The sequence below is a fragment of the Felis catus genome, chromosome B2 (assembly GCF_018350175.1).
Source record: "Felis catus isolate Fca126 chromosome B2, F.catus_Fca126_mat1.0, whole genome shotgun sequence".
Classification (NCBI taxonomy): Eukaryota; Metazoa; Chordata; class Mammalia; order Carnivora; family Felidae; genus Felis; species Felis catus.
The window spans coordinates 4,399,523-4,416,739 of record NC_058372.1 but is presented as its reverse complement, the minus strand read 5'-3'; the positions used below and the strand labels follow the sequence as shown (position 1 = coordinate 4,416,739).

Sequence of the window (17,217 nt, the reverse complement as noted above, 5' to 3'; positions counted from 1 at the left end):
GTTGGCAAGTCTGCTTGACAGGCACCCTCCTACCAATATTCTGGAGGGGTGTAGATCTGGACCCTGGTACCCTCTTCAGAGCCAGAGTCCCAGTGGCAAAGCTCTCGGTACGAGGATGTCACCTCTAGGGCCCTGAGCCCTTTGGGCTCCTATGTAGACGTCAGAATCAGCGCTGATGTCCTAGATGCGTCTGATGTTAGGACCACATAGATGGGCCAAGGAAGGAACTGTCAATGGCTTGAATGCCCCCTCCTGTTGTTCGTCTTATGGACAAGGTGCTAGGAGAACTGCCTTCCTCTCCACGACCTTTGTTTTCTGTCCAATCAGCGAGTAAGTAAGCACCTCGAAACCTTTCTGAGTAGATGCCTGCTGCCATCTTGACTTGTCTTTTTCTCCTTGGCTTTCTGTGCGGTGTTGGATGCTGCATTGGCTGAATAGCCTTTTTTTAATTATTTAAAAAAAATCATAGTAAAAACATATAATTTACCATACTAACCATTTTTAAGGGTACAGTCCAATGGTAAGTATATTCACATTGTTGCACAATAGGTCTCTAGAACTTCTTCTAGAAGTTTCTAGAACTTCTTTTTTTTGTTTGCGGACTATCTTTCCTGGTGGGGTAGATTGAAACACTGTTTCCTGTTTGCCCTGATGCTTGCTCCCTCCTACAGAACGCTTCTCCTGAGGCTTCTGGGACAGGAAAGAGGCTCTTTTGGTCAGACATCCCCCTGTAAGACTTCTGGGCCAGCCATTCAGTGAGTGAGTGCAAGCAGTCCTAGTTTTGACAAGCCCACCAGCTGGGAGTCTGAGTAGACCTGGGGTTTGAAAAGCCAGAGATTTGGTTTAAAGGGAGGGTGTGCTGGGCGCGGGGGCAGGGGTCCTCTCAGTTGGTGGGATATAAACCTCCCCAGAAACTGAGCTGAAAAGACTCTCAGTTTAATACAAGGTCCTGCATGGAAAGACGTGCAAGGTTGTTTTTCCTGGCACTTCTCCCTCCTAAATATCCCATGTGGTGGCTCCCTTGATCCCCAGCGTCGCCGGACAGCCACCTCCTTGTCTTGCTGGGGCTGAATCACAGGTGTCGGGTGTTGTTTCATTTTGCGTTAATCGGACTTTTTGCTACCAGACTTTATGTGGTGTCTTGAATTCATGAATTGGTCATTAAGTTGTGTTTACCAGGCAGGCACCCTGGCAATCTGTGGTATGTCCAGCCGACCTTTCTTTAGAACGATGCTGATCGTGCAGGCTGTAGTCAACCATGGTGGGAAAGACTGACTTCTTTTCAGGGACCCTTTGCAGGCTTTTCTTTACGTCCAGCTCTCACCTGCGCAGGTGGGTTTGCGCCTCCCTTTGGAATGTTTTAGTGGGATTTTTTTATCGGACTGGGGTGGAGGCTGTGTCTTCATACCGCAGAGGCTCAAGCAGCCCATTAAGGGTGGAGGAAAGTCAGTTACCGGATGACTTTTCCCCAGGAGGACTAACCTCTAGAATAAATGTAATTGAATTGGATAATTGGGATTTCCTAGTTGAGGGGATATTGTCAGGGTCTGTTTCTTTTTCACAGTTGAGAAAGTGCTTTTGAGATTTCAAGTTCACAAATAGGTACCGCCGAGCTCACGGCCTTCTAAAAGAACATAGACATTTGTGGTGTTACTATTCTAATTATTTAATGTTTCATAAGCCTGGAGAAGCTTCTGTTTCCTGTTCATCCTGAGCAGGGGTGGGTTCCCCAGCTCGGGGTAAACAACCTGTAATTACGTGGTTAATGAAATAGAAGCTCCAAGTACTTCCTTAAGTTTGGATTGACTTTCTAACAAGTAGGTGGTAATAGAAGTAACGTTTCAAATATTTGAACTTGGCTTGCTACAGATGGGCTGATGTAGGATAATGGGCACGTTGTTTTTGGTGGAAGGTTATGGACACTTCAGATTTCTAGGTGTGATCATCTCAGACTTGGAAATCGTACACTTTATGAGGTATATACCAGTTCAGGATGAATTTTTTTTTTCAGTTAAACTGAATTGATTGTAAGCTTTTCAGCCCCAACACTTGGACTGACTTGTCCTAGTCACTGATTTTGCCCATATAAGGAGTATTAGAGATGTGTCTTACATGCATTTAAAAAACCACTTTTGTCAATAAAAATTAATATCAATTAAAGAAAGCTAATCCGATAGGTGAATGAACTATTTCTGAACTAAATTGTGAGCACAGCTTAGGTTGTGTTTTGCCTGTGGCCTTAAAACACATCAACAAACAGTATTATAATGACTGTCATTTTTTGATGGATTTCATTTTTGGGTGAAGCACTGTGGTTATGTGATACTTTTTTTTTTTTTAATCTTTTTTAATGTTTATTTATTCTTGATAGAGAGACAGAGCGTGAGCAGGGGAGGGGCAGAGAGAGAGGTAGACACAGAATTCGAGGCAGGCTCCAGGCTCCAAGCCGTCAGCACCAGAGCCCGATGTGGGGCCCGAACCCACAAACCGCGAGATACGACCTGAGCCGAAGTCGGACGCCCAACCGACTGAGCCCCCCAGGCGCCCCTGATACATTCATTTCTGGTCGTATTGGATAGACAGAAACAAAGTAAGAACGTGAACGTAGAAGAGGTGTTACTTCATTGTGAATGTGTAAAAAACACATAGATTTTCTATTTTCTAGGGGTTAGAGCACATGCTATCCATAAATAAGAGTAAATATTAGGAAATTAATGAATCAGCATATTACCTATGATGCTGCGACATTAAAATATTTACAAAGCCTGCCATAGACCATATAAGGTTAGGATGTGATGTATCTCTAAGGTAGTGTAGGTAGTCACTCGATGATTATACGGGAATCGATAGCCTGTTCAAGGCCGGTCCCCTAAGCAAACCAGTGGCAGTGTGCACCGTGTATTTCTGAGAGATAATGCCAGGAAACACGTTGCAAAACCACGGAATATAGTATATAAGCTCTAGTGCAAGGAGGGGCCCCACAGATGGGAACCGCGATCACGTCTCAGTCACATGCAGTTCATGTGGACAGGCACTGTGCTGTGGAACTCTCTTAAAAGGACAGTTTTATTATATAATCTTTGCCAGGATTAGTGTGTGCGGCACCCAGTTTGGAAACTAAATGTGAACGTATAATCATGCCCCGTATGATTTGTTCTGTGCTGTGCGTGCACTTATTATTGGGATCTTGGTTTGTCCCTTTCTGCCAGGGTGAGGGTTGGCCACCTTGGTCTCCGTCTTAACTGGGTGTCACAGAGAGAGGGCTCCCTCCTGGCTCGCTCCTGCGGGGCGGCAGTCTGCGAATGCTGCTGTGGCTGGGACCCTCCCGTGCAGGCCAACAAGGGGAAGCCTGAAGGACGTGGGCTCTGTGATCTGTGTTGACACCACTCGGGGCCGGTGCTCAAAGCCTTTAAGGTGCCGAGAGCTGGGGTTTCACCACCGCGTGGCAGGACAGGGGAGGCCTCAGCCATCAGGCCGCCTGGTGATCAACTTCTAGAAACATGCTGATCAGCCGAGCCAGACCGAGGCGGGAGCTCAGCCTGTGGGCTCAGCCCGGACCTTCGGGCGTGTGGGGTCGGGTCTGGAATTTGAGAGCAGGAGCTCTGACCATCCCACCGGCTTTGGGCTCCCATGGCATACTAATGCATTTCTCCCTGATCCTGGGGTTGCCTTCCCTTCGCTCCTCCTGCCGCAGAGAAGCAGCCCCCGGAGGGGATCCTTGCCTGTGCGCCCTGCTGGGCACAGGGAGGGGCCCGGGAAGCCAGCCCAAGGCTTTGCTCTCCCCTCCTTTCTGAGGCCCTGACTCTGCCTTTCCCCCTGGGGGTATTTGGGCCAGTTGCTTGGCATTTTCCCACCGTGTAAATGAAAGGGTTGGCCAAGCCAGCCGAATGGTTTAAAACACCGCTCTATTTTTTTTTTTAAGTGAAAAAGTTTAAGTTGTTTTTGCGCTTGGCTTTATTGACCTAATTAGGCATGTTGAAGGACTGAAAAAGAGATTTTTTTTTTTTTCCTGCAGTCAGGCGGGGTCTGTCACTTTGCAGGTACTTCCGTGTCCAATGGGTCCCTCCAGGTAAGACAGCATCAGCCTCCCTGAGGGGTGAGGGGACCGGAGTGCCACAAAGGAGTCATTGTTCACTGTCTTCCACTTTGGTTGTTTTAAAAATGGCACAGTATTTAAAATTCTATTAATAGGACATTGGGTTAGGAATCAGAGTACCTAAGCTTTCCCCTCTTCCATCAGTGTGAAAAGGAATTTAGGCAAGGCCCTGTTTCCTGTGTGCAGAGGGAGGGTGGGAGGGAAGGAAAGAGACCGACTAGCTCTCTCCCTTTGAAACAGGAACAAAACATCTGGCAGCAAGGAGTGAGAATATAAAAGATACTGAGTTTCTTGTAGGAAAACTTTCATAGATCATGAGGGGTTTTGTTATTTGGCTCATGTTTAGAATTTTTCTGTTGACTTTCTTTTCTCCGACTTGTTCAGTCTGGGGGGGCTCCCAAGTTCTGGAAGCTCGCTGGGATCTCTGCTGAACCATAGGCACGTTTTTGTTGTGGTGTCAAATTCAGCTCCGTTGCCAGAAAAAAATATTTTTTTTCGCAAAATACTTAATGTTTTCCTCCATCTTATTTTTTGGGCCAACGAGAGAAGGCTGGGACAGCCAGGGCACGAGGTGCTCCCATTATTGTAGCCACGAGGACAGATCCGGTCCTGTGACACCGCAGGAGAGGGCCACCGAGAACACAGAGTGGAGGGACGGACTGATGTCTGTCCGTGGGCATCGGAGTTCATTTGAAGTGTTAGGATGAGACCCAGTCTTAACTGAGAATGGATCAGTCTGCCAGGCGTATTCATGCAATATTAGCTTGATTGATGGAAATGGAGAATCTAAGCCATCGCTCGGTTTTATATAGTGACCTTGAAGGACGTGAACGCTTGGGTTACACTGAGGTTTTATCTGAAGCCCTTTCGTTTTCAGACAAGTTGGAAAGGTTCCCAAAATGCCTGATTGTGCCTTCCGAGCGGAACACTCAGTGTGTTTGCTTTATTATCCTTTAGTGATTGAGACATTGTTTTCAGTATGTCAGGGGTTCATGATAAACGCTTCTGTCTACATCTTTACAGAGGAGATGGATGGAAATGAGCTAATTTTGCAGTGTCTATTCTTCCAAATACGTTGTGAGCTTTAAAAAAAATCCCTAATGTTTTTTCCCCCTTATTGATTATTCGGATTAATTTCATTGTCTTAAAATTGTTGTGATTAATTTCTTCTCAGTTTTCCAGTTCATGGTTCTGCAAGTTGGAGTGTGGGGTTACTCCTGTCAATGGAAATGTGTTCTTGTAAAGCAGGGGCTTTGGCTCTGGTCAAATGTGGATTAAGGGAAGCTTGATGGTGGATAAGTTCTCCCTCCCCTTGTTTCTGTTTCTTCGTCTGTTCCTTCCTAGGATGCAGAATTTCCCCTTTGTCCCCTCCCCCATCCAAGCCTGAGCTCAGCAAACACCGACATTTGAAATTCGTATATAAATTCAAGCTTAAGTCATCTTCATGATATGACTTTTGACAGAGCAAGAGTGAGAGCAGGGGAGAGGGGCAGAGGGAGAGAGGGAGAATCCTAAGCAGGCTCCATGTTCAGTGGGGAACCAACGCTGGGCTCAGTCCCACGACCCTGGGATCATGACCTGAGCTGAACTCAAAAGCTCAACTGACTGAGCCACCCAGGCACCACCCCCCCCCCAACCCCTGCAATGGTAAGACTTTTAACTCATTACCTCTTCCAGGAAAGTATAATTAGAGCCCTTTCCTTATTTTTGGTATGAAACACTGTGTGTTCCTGCTAAAGGAATTTCAAGGTCTGTAGTTTTGAGTCATGATCTTTTCGGTCATGAGCCTATTCCCGTAAGCTTATTTCTTATCAGCTCACGACATAAACCGCTGTTTCAGCTGTGAGTGTTTTCCCCTCAGGAAGAGACACTGGCATAGTGGAAATCCTTGGCATCTGAAAGTTGGAGAAACTTCCAGAGACTTCCAGAAAAGGAGCACTTTTGTGTTTTCAACTAAGTGAGGTGTTTCAAAGAAACCAGGAGTGGTCACTTCTCCCGTCCCCGGACTTGTCATCCTGGAAGTGTACTTGCGTTGAATCAAACTCAGCAAACGTTTACTGAAATCCAGCTGTGCACAGTAAGACCACACTGCACAGGCTGGAGAGAAACCATCTGTGTCTCTCCTGAAGTACGTGATGGCTGAAGAAATTGAGTAGCTGAATGATGTAGAATGACACTTAAAATCCTAGATCTTGGGAGTGTTTTCTCAGGATGCCAGTAGGTATAATAAAAATGATTTTGTGAACAAGTAAATTTGGGGAAAAACAGATTAAATGAAGTTGGATAGGGATTTTCTTTTTAACTGAAACTTCAGAGGGAGACATTGTATGCTGCATTTACCAAATTTATTTGACCATGGATGATTGATTGACTGATGGAGTTTTTTTTTGGGGGGGGAGCATCTCAGGGACTAGTGTTTCTTGGGTAACACTTTGGAACATGCTGCTTTAGATCACGAAAGTATTCTTCTGTCTCTTTCCATAGGACTTTTATGTATATAGTGTATATGTGTTTGTTATTCAGAGACAGAATAACTGTTCTTTGCGTATTGTGGTAAATGGATTCCTGTAAGTTTCTCCATTGGTTATATAAAGAGTATTTGTATTTTGTGTGGATACCGGTGAGGTTTTGAGGGGCTGGGGTCCAAAGATGATGGCGGTGATAGCCAGCATTGCCCTGCCCCCCGCAGCACCCCCCCACCCCCCACGGAGTGTCCTGACTCAGGCACTGTGCTCAATGTCTCCTCTCTAATCTAAAGCCAGAAGTAGGGATTCACAGTTCTGGTCTATAGGTAAGACCATTACTTGTCCAATAGGCCACTTACAGAGCAGGGCACTTTTTAAAAAAGTGATGAGCTTTAAAAAACACTTATTTGGATAATTATAGATCCCTTGACGCTGTTTCCTCCATTGATAACCAGTGCTGCATGATAGTATTATACTATGAAGTCAAGAAACTAACATTGATACAATGATCAGCCTTACGTAAATGTCATAGGCTTTACGTGCACTCGTGTGTGTGTGTGTGTGTGTGTGTGTGTGTGTGTGTGTGTTTGTGCGTGTGTGCGTGCGCCTGCTATGCGGGTTTTATCACACATGACTGCCACCATAGTCAAGGTACAGAACAAGGACCCTTCCCGGTACTCTGTTACAGTCATAGCCAGCGCTCTCCCAGTCCCCTGCCCCCCGCTCCTCACAAGCACTAATCTGTTCTCCATCTGTCTAATTTTGCCATTTCAAGCATGTTCTATAAATGGAGTCACCTGGGAGTAACCTTTTAAAATTGACCTTTTTACAGCCTGGCCACTTTTAGTCTGCTGTTTCTAGTCTTTGCAACAATTTTACACCATAGGGATTATGCACTCTCTTTTGTAAACGAGGAAGTGAAACTTTTGAAGGGAAAAGTAACACATCCAGGCTGCACATAGTCCGTGTCCAGCTGCACAGAGAGAGGTCCTTGCCACTTTTCACTCTGGCCTGACCTTCCTCTGGGTTCTAGGAATTCACACTCCGTGCTGTTTACATGCACGGTTCTCCTTTTTCTCTTCTCATGTTCAAAAATAAGGGCTTGTTTGCATTTTCCTTTTTGAAAAAATTGTAACTTTTAAGAGAGAAGGTTGGATCACACTATTACTTTAAAAAAAGTTGCAGAGACTGGGTATTTTTTCCTTTCGGCTCTCTTTTGAGCTTTTTCTGGAGCTGACCTGAACACCGATGGCGAGAATGGTTATGGGGGATGGGTAAAGCTAGAGCTTTGTGTACAGCGGGTCTTGAATCCATATATGGGCATCTCTGACTCGGGGGCAGGGGGCTAAACATACTCCTGGAGCCCTTGGCCCTTGGGACTTGACTCCATGCAAACAAGGAGCTGTCAGTGCACGCAGGGATGGCGGGAAGGCAAAACACGCATGTCTCTGACTCACAGGAGCATCAGATATCACACAGTTGAGAGAAAACTCGAATGCCAGAATGAAGTCTTTTGATATCTCTGCGTGGGATGCAGTTTTTAGCAAGTTTATGAAGCAGTTAGCAGAATGTTGATTTTTGTTGATCACAGCACCACCACCCCCCACCCCCACCCCCCAGACTTGCCTCTCTTTCAGGATCTTTGAACTAGGTCGCTGTTCCCCTTTGTCAAGACGTCCACCTGGCATGGCTCATTCCCTCACCTTCCTAAGTAGTCTCTGCAATGTTACCTTTTCCCTGTAGTTTTCCCTGATATTTTAAAAATTGTACCCCCCTACCCCATTCTCTTTACTTGCTTTATTTTCCTCCATCACACTCTGATTGGCATCTGCCGTGCCCTGTGTCTTACTTATGTGATCCTGCATTGTTTTCCCCTTGGTAGAATGTAACCCTCCTTAGAGCAAGGACTGTTGCCTATGTCGTTGACTGCTGTAGCCTCAGCGTCTCAGACTAGGGCTTGGCACATGTTAGATAACGGAGATTTTTCAAATAAATGAGTGTTTGGAAGAGGAAAGATTTGTTCGAATGAAGTTATAGGACACAACAGAATAATCATGGCCGGACAGGTCAGCTTCTGACTTACAAATGTCGAGGCACTGGAGTGTAAATGTACCTTATTCTTGCCTGTGTAGAACACGTTTCTAGAAGTGACTTTCCCTTGGACAGTGATTGACTTGGGGGGAGTTCTTTCAGAGATAAAGGAAATTAACCAGCAGGTCACGGTAATCGAACCTCGCAAACTGTCCTGGAAATGTTTAGCCTTCTGCCAGATTGAAGCACGAATTCCGCGTCTGCATAACCACCTGTGTAATTACTCACATTAGTATTCTAGCGCGTGTGGGCCGGGCTACATTCTTCAATTTTGCAAGAACGCTATTTTCGCATGCTCGCTGCTACTGTGAAAATTGGTTTCCCTCATCCATTCGGGAAGCTTGTACCAATGCTTTGATTTAAGAGCTGTGGTCTAGCGCTGTAGACCTTGGTTTCCTTGGTGGAGGGAGATTCTGTGATGTGGCCATAAACGTTTGGTTTCAGTTTTTCTTTTCTGAGCTATTTCTGTTAGGGCTGGGGGTGGAAAAAGAAAGAAATCTCGCTCTAGGGATACTTTAGGTAATATATACTCTGGTTGAAAAAATGCAGTGTTGCCTGTATGACGTCAGGCCAGGTGAGGGTCTGGTGTCCTGGGGACAGATGTGGTGGTTTGGGAGTGGTGTGGAGGGTGGGGGGGGGGCTGCGGCTGTGGCTCCCAGGGAAAGACTAGCACCCCTTCTCCCCTCAATGCCCGCTGGACTCCCCGATATTGGTAAGGTGGCTGTGTGGGCACCTCGTTACGCGGTCCTGGGTGAGTTACAAAAGCCAGGAAGATAAAGCGTGTAAAGGAAAGAGTTCAGGGAGAACGTCGTGCACCAAGCAAGGAACGTGTATTTTGAGAAGGCCCCCAAGCGTGAGCACATGGCTTCCAGAGTACTCACACTTTCCCTCATTGTCCACAGACACCCCTAGACCCCCGTCTGTACTGGATTCAGACTTTCCCATGTCAGCTGAGCCGCAAAGAGAATTCTGAGTACAAGTGTGAAGGCAGTTGAGACACAGTCGGGTCATTTGTATGCTGGTGCTCCCTGGAGCTGATCGAGCACCTTCTGTTTGTCCGCGAAGGTATTACTAAATTTAAATAACTAATAGAGCGCACACAGCACTTGTTTATTTTCTGGCAATAGTCAGTTTAGCTGTCCTTTTCCCGGAGGGAAACCAGCTCAGTGGAGTTACTGAAATCACACTTTTTCCGTTTCTTGAACTAATTTCCATTACCCTGCCCTAGAAAAAGTAGGCGGCGGCAGAGAGGAGGCTGAGACAGAATTCCAAAGCCGTTTGGGTTACGTTACACTCAGCACTCATTGAACAGACATCCAACACCTCCTCATAAGCACCAGCTGCACACAGATCGATGTTCTCAAATGAGACCAAAGGTGGGCCCTCAACTTAGGGAGACAAAGCAGCCATGACTTCTTGAGAATCTTACAGGACACCAGACGCAGAATGATATATGTTGTGTAGAATGGTACAATTATCGGTTGACGGGAAGGAATTATCATGAAGTGATTCTGCTAGGAGGGATTCCTTTATGTGATGCTAGCAAGGGAAATTTCGTCTCGTCCTTATCTGCCACATATTTGGGCTGAGTTGAAAAGCCCACGTGATTCGACGGCGTATCCTTTCTATTTGGGCTGTAATGGGAGAGTTCAAGCAAACAAGTTCATTGGAAGTTTTAGGAGTCTCTTCTTAGACTCAAATTACTAAGCCTGGGTCTATACAGGCCTTCGTTAAGGCCGGACTTAAATATTGGGTGGATCTGTCTTGGACCCGGTTGTAGGGAATGTTTCTTGGAAGTCTCAGGTAGGGCCTCATTATAATCTGGTTCTGCCTCTAGCGTGGCCCTGTGCTCCCACGCCAGCAGGCCAAGGCTGAGCGTCTCCGCTCTGGTGGCCTCCCTAGCCCATTGACTATTGTCGCAGCCTACCCAACAGTTGAATATAATGCTGTATTGGGATCTTTTTTTACACTCGGTCTCAGCCAAAAGGCCGAGAAGCGATGGATCTTTTTTTAAAGTTAGTTCACAAATTACCACAGCTGCTTCTCGGTTAATCAGATGCTCGAGACTCCCGTGTCTACACCATCGGCTGCTACGTGTTTATGACACCACAGCTGCCTGGGTGGCGCTTCTGTCCCCACCCTCACCCCTTCCCATCTGCTGCCTCTCACTGCCTCCTCACTGCTGTGCTTGGAGGCGGCACGTTCTCAAATAAGCTGCTGACGTCCCGCCCTCCCAGGGTCTGGGCCTGAGGTTCACCAAAGTTTCTTTCATCGGGAGAATTTTTCTTGCCTGGGACTCCGAAGCACTCGCTTTGTTTGGTAGGCGTGGATCCTTCCCCTGGCTGGGGAAACTTTTGCAAGGAAGCTGAAAGCTGCTTTCAGATAGATCCCGTAGCTGTGGCTCCCCCCTGTCCCGTCCACCTCCCCGGTGTCCAAGCTCGCAATCTTACTCTGAAGGCGGGAAGGTGGCCGTCAAGGGTTCCCCCTTACGGAGGGCGCTGCTTACCTTGGATAACCCTTCTTCCTAACGGAGTTTCTGGTCCTGGCCTTTTCCCGCGTGCGTAACATCCACGGGGAGCGGTTCTTCCTCGTCGCGTCTTTTAAAGCCTGTCAGACTCTCTCTGCAGTGCTCCCCCGGCAAGCTGTTACAGTAAGCATAAAAACAAGCACGTCACACGAAGAATAAAGTGCCAAGTTTCTGTCTCCCTGCCAACCTCATTAGAAACCAGGGGTAAAGCACGTATGCATGCCATTACATCATGCATGTAATTAGACATTTGAAGCCAGCTCAGTAGGGGACCTTCTTCATGCTTTTCTAAGTGTGCAGCTCCCAGTTCCGCACGGGAACCTGGGCGCCTCTGTTTTCCCTAATCCTTTGTCCCTATGGGGGTGGGACGGCGAAGGGAAAGAGGCGTGTCCCCATTGACCGGAGCTCCGAGGTTCTGGAAAAGTCCTTCTTGCACACGTCTGTGAGAGTGGAACTGCCCTACTTTTCCGTCGCTGTGTGTTTCTTGTTGAGGACGTGTCGGTAGCCTGATGATGAGTTTCGTCGTCACACAGGGCGACACGGATGGCCTGGCTCTTAAAAGGAAGCGCGGAAAGTAATTGGGAACTGTACGATCCGCTTGCCCGGCGGAGCGTAAAGCAAGACTGTGTTGTTCTCTGCACCCTTGACGGACTTGTGCGGTCTCTGTGTTTGTGGGGTGAAGGGACGCTGGATTTGCCCGCCTCCTAGGCCTGCCGTCCTGCGGGCTGCCCTGAGGGAGGAAGCGGAAAGACTGAAGGTCCGGCCAGCAGTTGAACCAGAGTTTGGCATCTGGCACTCTTCGATAAAGTCTCATCGAGTAGCTCCTGGGTGAGCGTTAGGATACAGCTTCAGGGCATTCGCCGGGGACTAGGCGGGCTCCAGCTGGAATCCTGGCACAGCCACCTGCTAGCCTTTTTGCCTCCAGCAAATGTAACTCGTTTGGTCTCAGCTTCTTCACTTGTATGCACTTGTATGTAGGTCTCAGCTTCTTCACTTGTATGTAGCACTGGAGAATGCCGATCATGCCCACCCACCCACAGGCTTATGTTGAGAATGAAATCAGATCATGACTACAAAGCATTGAGGACGGGGCCTGACCGGCCTAATGGCACTTGCTGGTAGTGTCATCATTGGCTTCTGTATTGGAAACACATGTAGCTGCCTTCTAGAAGCTTACGGTCCCGCCGGGGCTGTGGGACGCACGCACGGATTTAGGAAGGAGAGAGGGGATGTTGCCTCGCTGTGATGTGGATGGGAGACACTTGACGGAGACATCATGTAACATGGGGGCCCCCGTGCCAGCTCCGGGGGTGTGGGCCGCCTGGTGGTCTTTGTGGATGGTGCAGTGGTCGCCAAGGTTGGGATTTTGGCTGTGACCATGAAGGACGGGTGGAATTTGGGTAGATGGAAGAAGGCTGACGATAGAGCCGGTGGGAGTAAACCAGCTTCTTTCAGAGGAAGGGGAGACCTCCCAGCTGGCAGGAGGGACGTTGGCCCTGAGAATGAGGAGGCTGTGAGGGTGCAGGGGCCTCCAGGGTTTTGTTGCTTTCCAGCTGCCTGGGCTGGGTGGAGTGGACCTTCTGGTGTGATGGGTACTCATCACGGGGAAGGGCCTCTGTTCTCTTTGTATTTTCTTCAGTCCGGCCTCCTTCGTGTAGGGCGGAGCTTGCTGTATTTCCTAAAGGGCACTTCTCTCTGATCGCCCTTGGGTCTGGGTGAGTGACCCAGAAGGTTCTCTTGCTCTGTCTGCCAGGGTTTGTTCTATTTCATTCATGTCTCTCAGACCTCCTTTTGTTAAAAACCACGCGGACTCAGTCTGCGGTGAGATGACGATGCTGTGTGGCCGCCTTCCCTGGGTCAATCTGTATAGCTTTGGTGTCTTTTTAACTTCTTTTTAATTTTTTTTTTCTTTTCTTCACTGTATGGGATTTATTCTGATCTTTAAGGGCCCTGACATGCTTTAAGGATATCATGACATACACGAGGTGGCAAGAAACCCTATTCCTTATGATCTGACTTCCATTAGTTTTGAGGCATGTCTTTGGTAGATTTTGGCTTTTTGGAAGTCCATCTGACATCTTTGGTAGATTTTGGCTTTGAGGATGTAAATAAAACCATAATGAGCAAAAAGTAAAAAAGTGTATTCAATTAACTTGTAAGTCACTTGAGGTCAGTGAATCATCTGAGTTATTTTATAAAACACACTTTATTGGCTATTCGGTGTTACCTGATGCTCTAAAGCGGGGGTCAGCAAACTCTCCGTAAAAGGGCCAGAGAGCCATTATTTTAGGCTTCTGGGTCAGTTCTCTGTCATAAATACTCAATTCTGCCTTTGTGGTGTGAAAGCAGATATAGATAATAGATGGATGTGGCTGTTTTGCAATAAACAAATTTTATTTGTGGAAATAGATGGTGGGCCAGCTTTGGCTCTCTGAAGTAGTCTGCTAACCCCTACTCTAAAGGAAACAGATTTTGTTAGATTGGGACGGTAAGGAGACATTTAAAAGTAGGTAAATGACAACATTTCCAGCTAATTAGCTCCACCAAAAGCTTAAAAAAGGTTTTTCTTCTATTGTTTGAATTAAATTTCATGTTTCATATTGAGTTTATAAATAAGCCTTAAATATCATTTATAGGGTTTGCTTTTTTTTTTTTTTTTAAAGCTAGGATCTAAGGTTCAAAACATGCCTGTCTTTATTAAGTAACCATTTATTAAATGTTTTTCTTGTGTCAGGCACTGTGCAAGTCATTGGAAATTCACAAATAACTTAGGCACACACCTTTCCTCTTGGAAGCCACAGTCTAGACTGTGCACTCATCATTGCCAAATGTTGGCTCATGCCTTGGACCACAGCACATATATGGCCCACGGTCCCCAGGAACCTGTATTCCAAAAGAGCCAAATGTTGGCTTGTGCCTTGGACCACAGCACATATATGGCCCACGGTCCCAAGGAACCTGTATTCCAAAAGAGCCAAATGTTGGCTCGTGCCTTGGACCACAGCACATATATGGCCCACGGTCCCCAGGAACCTGTATTCCAAAAGGGCCTCTGTCTGCTTCATGTGCATTTGGGACTTGAGTAGTTTTGTTTCTTTTGATTTGTGTATTGTTGGAGAAAGCCTGCTTGAGGAATTTACAAGTGGCGAAAATATTTATTTTAGTAGCTCAGTTGCCAAAAATCTCAGTCTTGATGATTCAAAAAGTTATGTGTTTTCCTGCCCTTTGTAGTTTTTACTTAGTCACCCTAATTCACTTTTTGAGTTTTTACTAAGTTCTCCCTACCAAATTATGGGCCAGCCCCGCCAGACTGCAGAGGATGCTTTTCTAGAAGTATTGAAACACACAGGTATCCAGGATTCTTGTGTGTCTACAGTGCTCCCAGAGTGGTGCTCTCTGGACCAGAGCCACTAGGCCCTTGCAGATTGGGTGGAAATGTTGACTAGCCTAGGGGGAGGCCATTCCTGGAGGAGGAAGCTGGATAGTGTGAATGGGTGTGGGATGCGAGCTCTCCCAGCCCAGATGGCCGGGTGGGGACTCTGACAGAGGGGGGACCTTGGAAGCCAGACTGACATTTCCTGGGATGGGACATAGCAGAGATAGGAAGTTGATCACTAAGTAGAGGAATGCCATGAGAAAGTGGGGCTTTGGAGGGATCGGTCCTTCTATCAGCCAAATGCAAGCTGGTAGGGAGAGGGAGGGAGGAAGGGAGGGAGAGAGGAGGTGGGAAAGATTTGGGCTCAGGTGGTATGCAGAAACCTTTGGGAGAGGGGGGCTTTCACCTTCTTTTTCTCCGCATAATTATAAAAAATTTGCCAAAAGAACTGCTCTGGTAGAGTTTCCTGGGGTGAGAGGAAGTACTTTGGGTTGAGATGAGGGACGAAAATTTGAGAAAAAGGTACGTTTTTACAATCACAGTTGGGAGTGCTGAGCATGTGAGGAGGGAATGAATATAAAGTTATATAAATAGCAGCCATTTATGTATTTGTCTATTCCTCTATAAAAATACAGAGGAAAGGCCTTTTTATTTTTCCTCGTTTCTTCTGAAGTAGCAGCTTGTTTTGAAAGAGAAGGGAAATTCTAGTTTGTCCCTTTGGGGTCTTGAAGAGGCAGCTGGTGGTAGTAAGATGGGCTTGACTTACAGTATTTGAAGCACCAAGAAGTGTCTGCATAAGGTTTTAAACCTGCACAGGCGCACAGGAATGGCATCACGCCTATCTGAAGTATTTCAGAAATGAAAAAGAAAAATAATAACTTCCAAAGGTGCGAGTGATTTCTGCAGATACGTCACAGTTCATAGAGAAGAGTGTCATCTGCGTCTGGTGACACTGATGGGGTCCCTGTGTACCGGGTGGGATGCAGTCCGCCTTCAAGTCTGTTTTGTTGTCAGCACTGCGGTATTTTCTCTTCAACAAGATAACCTTGGCATCCTCCCTCTGTTAACTTTTTGTGTCCTGATTACCTTGGAATGAAAGTCCTAAAATAGAAAACTGTGGGTTATGTGTTTTTTTTTCAAGTTTATTTATTTGTTTTTGAGAGGGACAGGGACAGCGTGAGTGGTGGAGGGCCAGAGAGAGAGGGAGACAGAGATCCCAAGCCGACCCTGCACTGACAGCAGCAAGCCCAGTGAGGGGCTCGAACTCGTGAACTGGGAGATCGTGACCTGAGCTTAACTGACTGAGCCACCCAGGCACCCTGGCTTATGGATTTTTAGAACTTATCTATTGTGTTGGGGCACCTGGGTGGCTCAGTTGGTTAAGCGTCGGACCTCAGCTCAGGTTGTGATCTCCCGGTTCGTGAGTTCGAGCCCCGCGCTGGGCTTGCTGCTTTCAGTGTGGAGCCTGCTTAGGATACTCTCTCTCCCTCTCTCTCTGCCCCTCCCCTGCTCATGTATGCTCTCTCTCGCTCTCTTGAAAATAAATAAGCATTAAAAGAACTTAATATGGAAGCATATTAAGCTCCCTTAATATGGAGCATCGTGGACTTCCCATCTACCTTTCGTTTTTAAGATACAGAAGTTTGGACTGGTTGTTTTTACGAAGTGAAGGCTGATCGTCCCACTGCACAGTTTGCGGGCAAAGCCTGAAGGGCGAGAGTGGGGCCCGGCGGGTGCCTGACCCAGAGAGAGAGGGAGTGGAACTTCAGGCTGACTGAATGTCTTAGCAGACTTGGTAAAGAAGAGGATGAAATTAATATTTCATTGTTGAAATTGGGTTACAAATTGTGGGCTTGTTCTAGCCCATAGTTGTGATTTTCTCCTAAGCGTGGGTAACTCAATGTCCGAATGTACCTGCTGGATGAGATTAACCTTGGAAATCTGGCCAATTGGAAATAGCCCAATAGTGAATACACTTAATTATTTTACCAATCATGGTAGTTATTGGCAGTACCAAAGAAGTTGCCCTGGTCTGACATAAAGACATGGAACTTATTTTGTTATTTACAATTGATGTGTGTGTTTACTTGATCTTTGCTGGTATAGTTTTAAGAGTAGGACCTTCAAATAATGGGGCACCTGGGTGGCTCGGTCAGTTAGATGACGGACTCTTGATTTTGTCTCAGACCATCATCTCATGGTTTCTGGGTTCAAGCCCTGGCTTGGGCTCTGCACTGACAGCATGGAGCCTGCTTGGGGTTCTCTCTCTGCCCCCTCCCCCATGCGCTCTCTCGCTCTCTCGCTCTCGAGACAAATAAGTAAACATGAAAAAAATAAATAAAAAATAGTAAGGGAAAGTCACCAGGGCCCTGGAGAGGTACCAAGTGTCTCCATCATCATATTAGGGTTATTATGAAGATCTTATGACTTAATAAAAGCAAAGCTTAAGGTCCCTGCACGTAGTAAGCATTGTGAAAATACTGGCCGTTATTAGTGATCTAGTTTTGTGTGAAACTAACAACAGGTGAGCATCACGGTAATAGTGGCCAATACAATGTTTGGATAATACAAGACAGTACAACATGATAGACTAGATGACCCAATATTACAGCCCCTTTTAACTTCACTAGCAACACATTTAATGGGCAGACTAGCAAGTTTT

At 46.7% G+C, this 17,217-nt stretch overlaps 1 protein-coding gene and 2 long non-coding RNA genes across 17 annotated transcripts in view; 2 read left to right on the top strand and 1 right to left on the bottom strand.

Moving 5' to 3' along the window:
* Positions 1–17,217, top strand: part of CARMIL1 (capping protein regulator and myosin 1 linker 1) — a 310,815-nt gene that overhangs the window by 70,267 nt on the left and 223,331 nt on the right. The gene's annotated exons all lie outside the window — the stretch shown is intronic.
* Positions 9,729–17,217, bottom strand: part of LOC111560405 — a 36,729-nt gene continuing 29,240 nt past the window's right edge. The window contains exons 4-5 of the long non-coding RNA XR_002742154.2: positions 11,159–11,294; positions 9,729–10,286 (exon numbers count right to left, since the gene is read on the bottom strand). This is a non-coding gene — a long non-coding RNA (uncharacterized LOC111560405). The remainder of the gene's footprint in view (positions 10,287–11,158; positions 11,295–17,217) is intronic.
* Positions 11,288–15,679, top strand: LOC123385271. The gene is made up of 2 exons (XR_006597482.1): positions 11,288–12,121; positions 12,158–15,679. It is a non-coding gene; the product is annotated as an uncharacterized LOC123385271 (long non-coding RNA).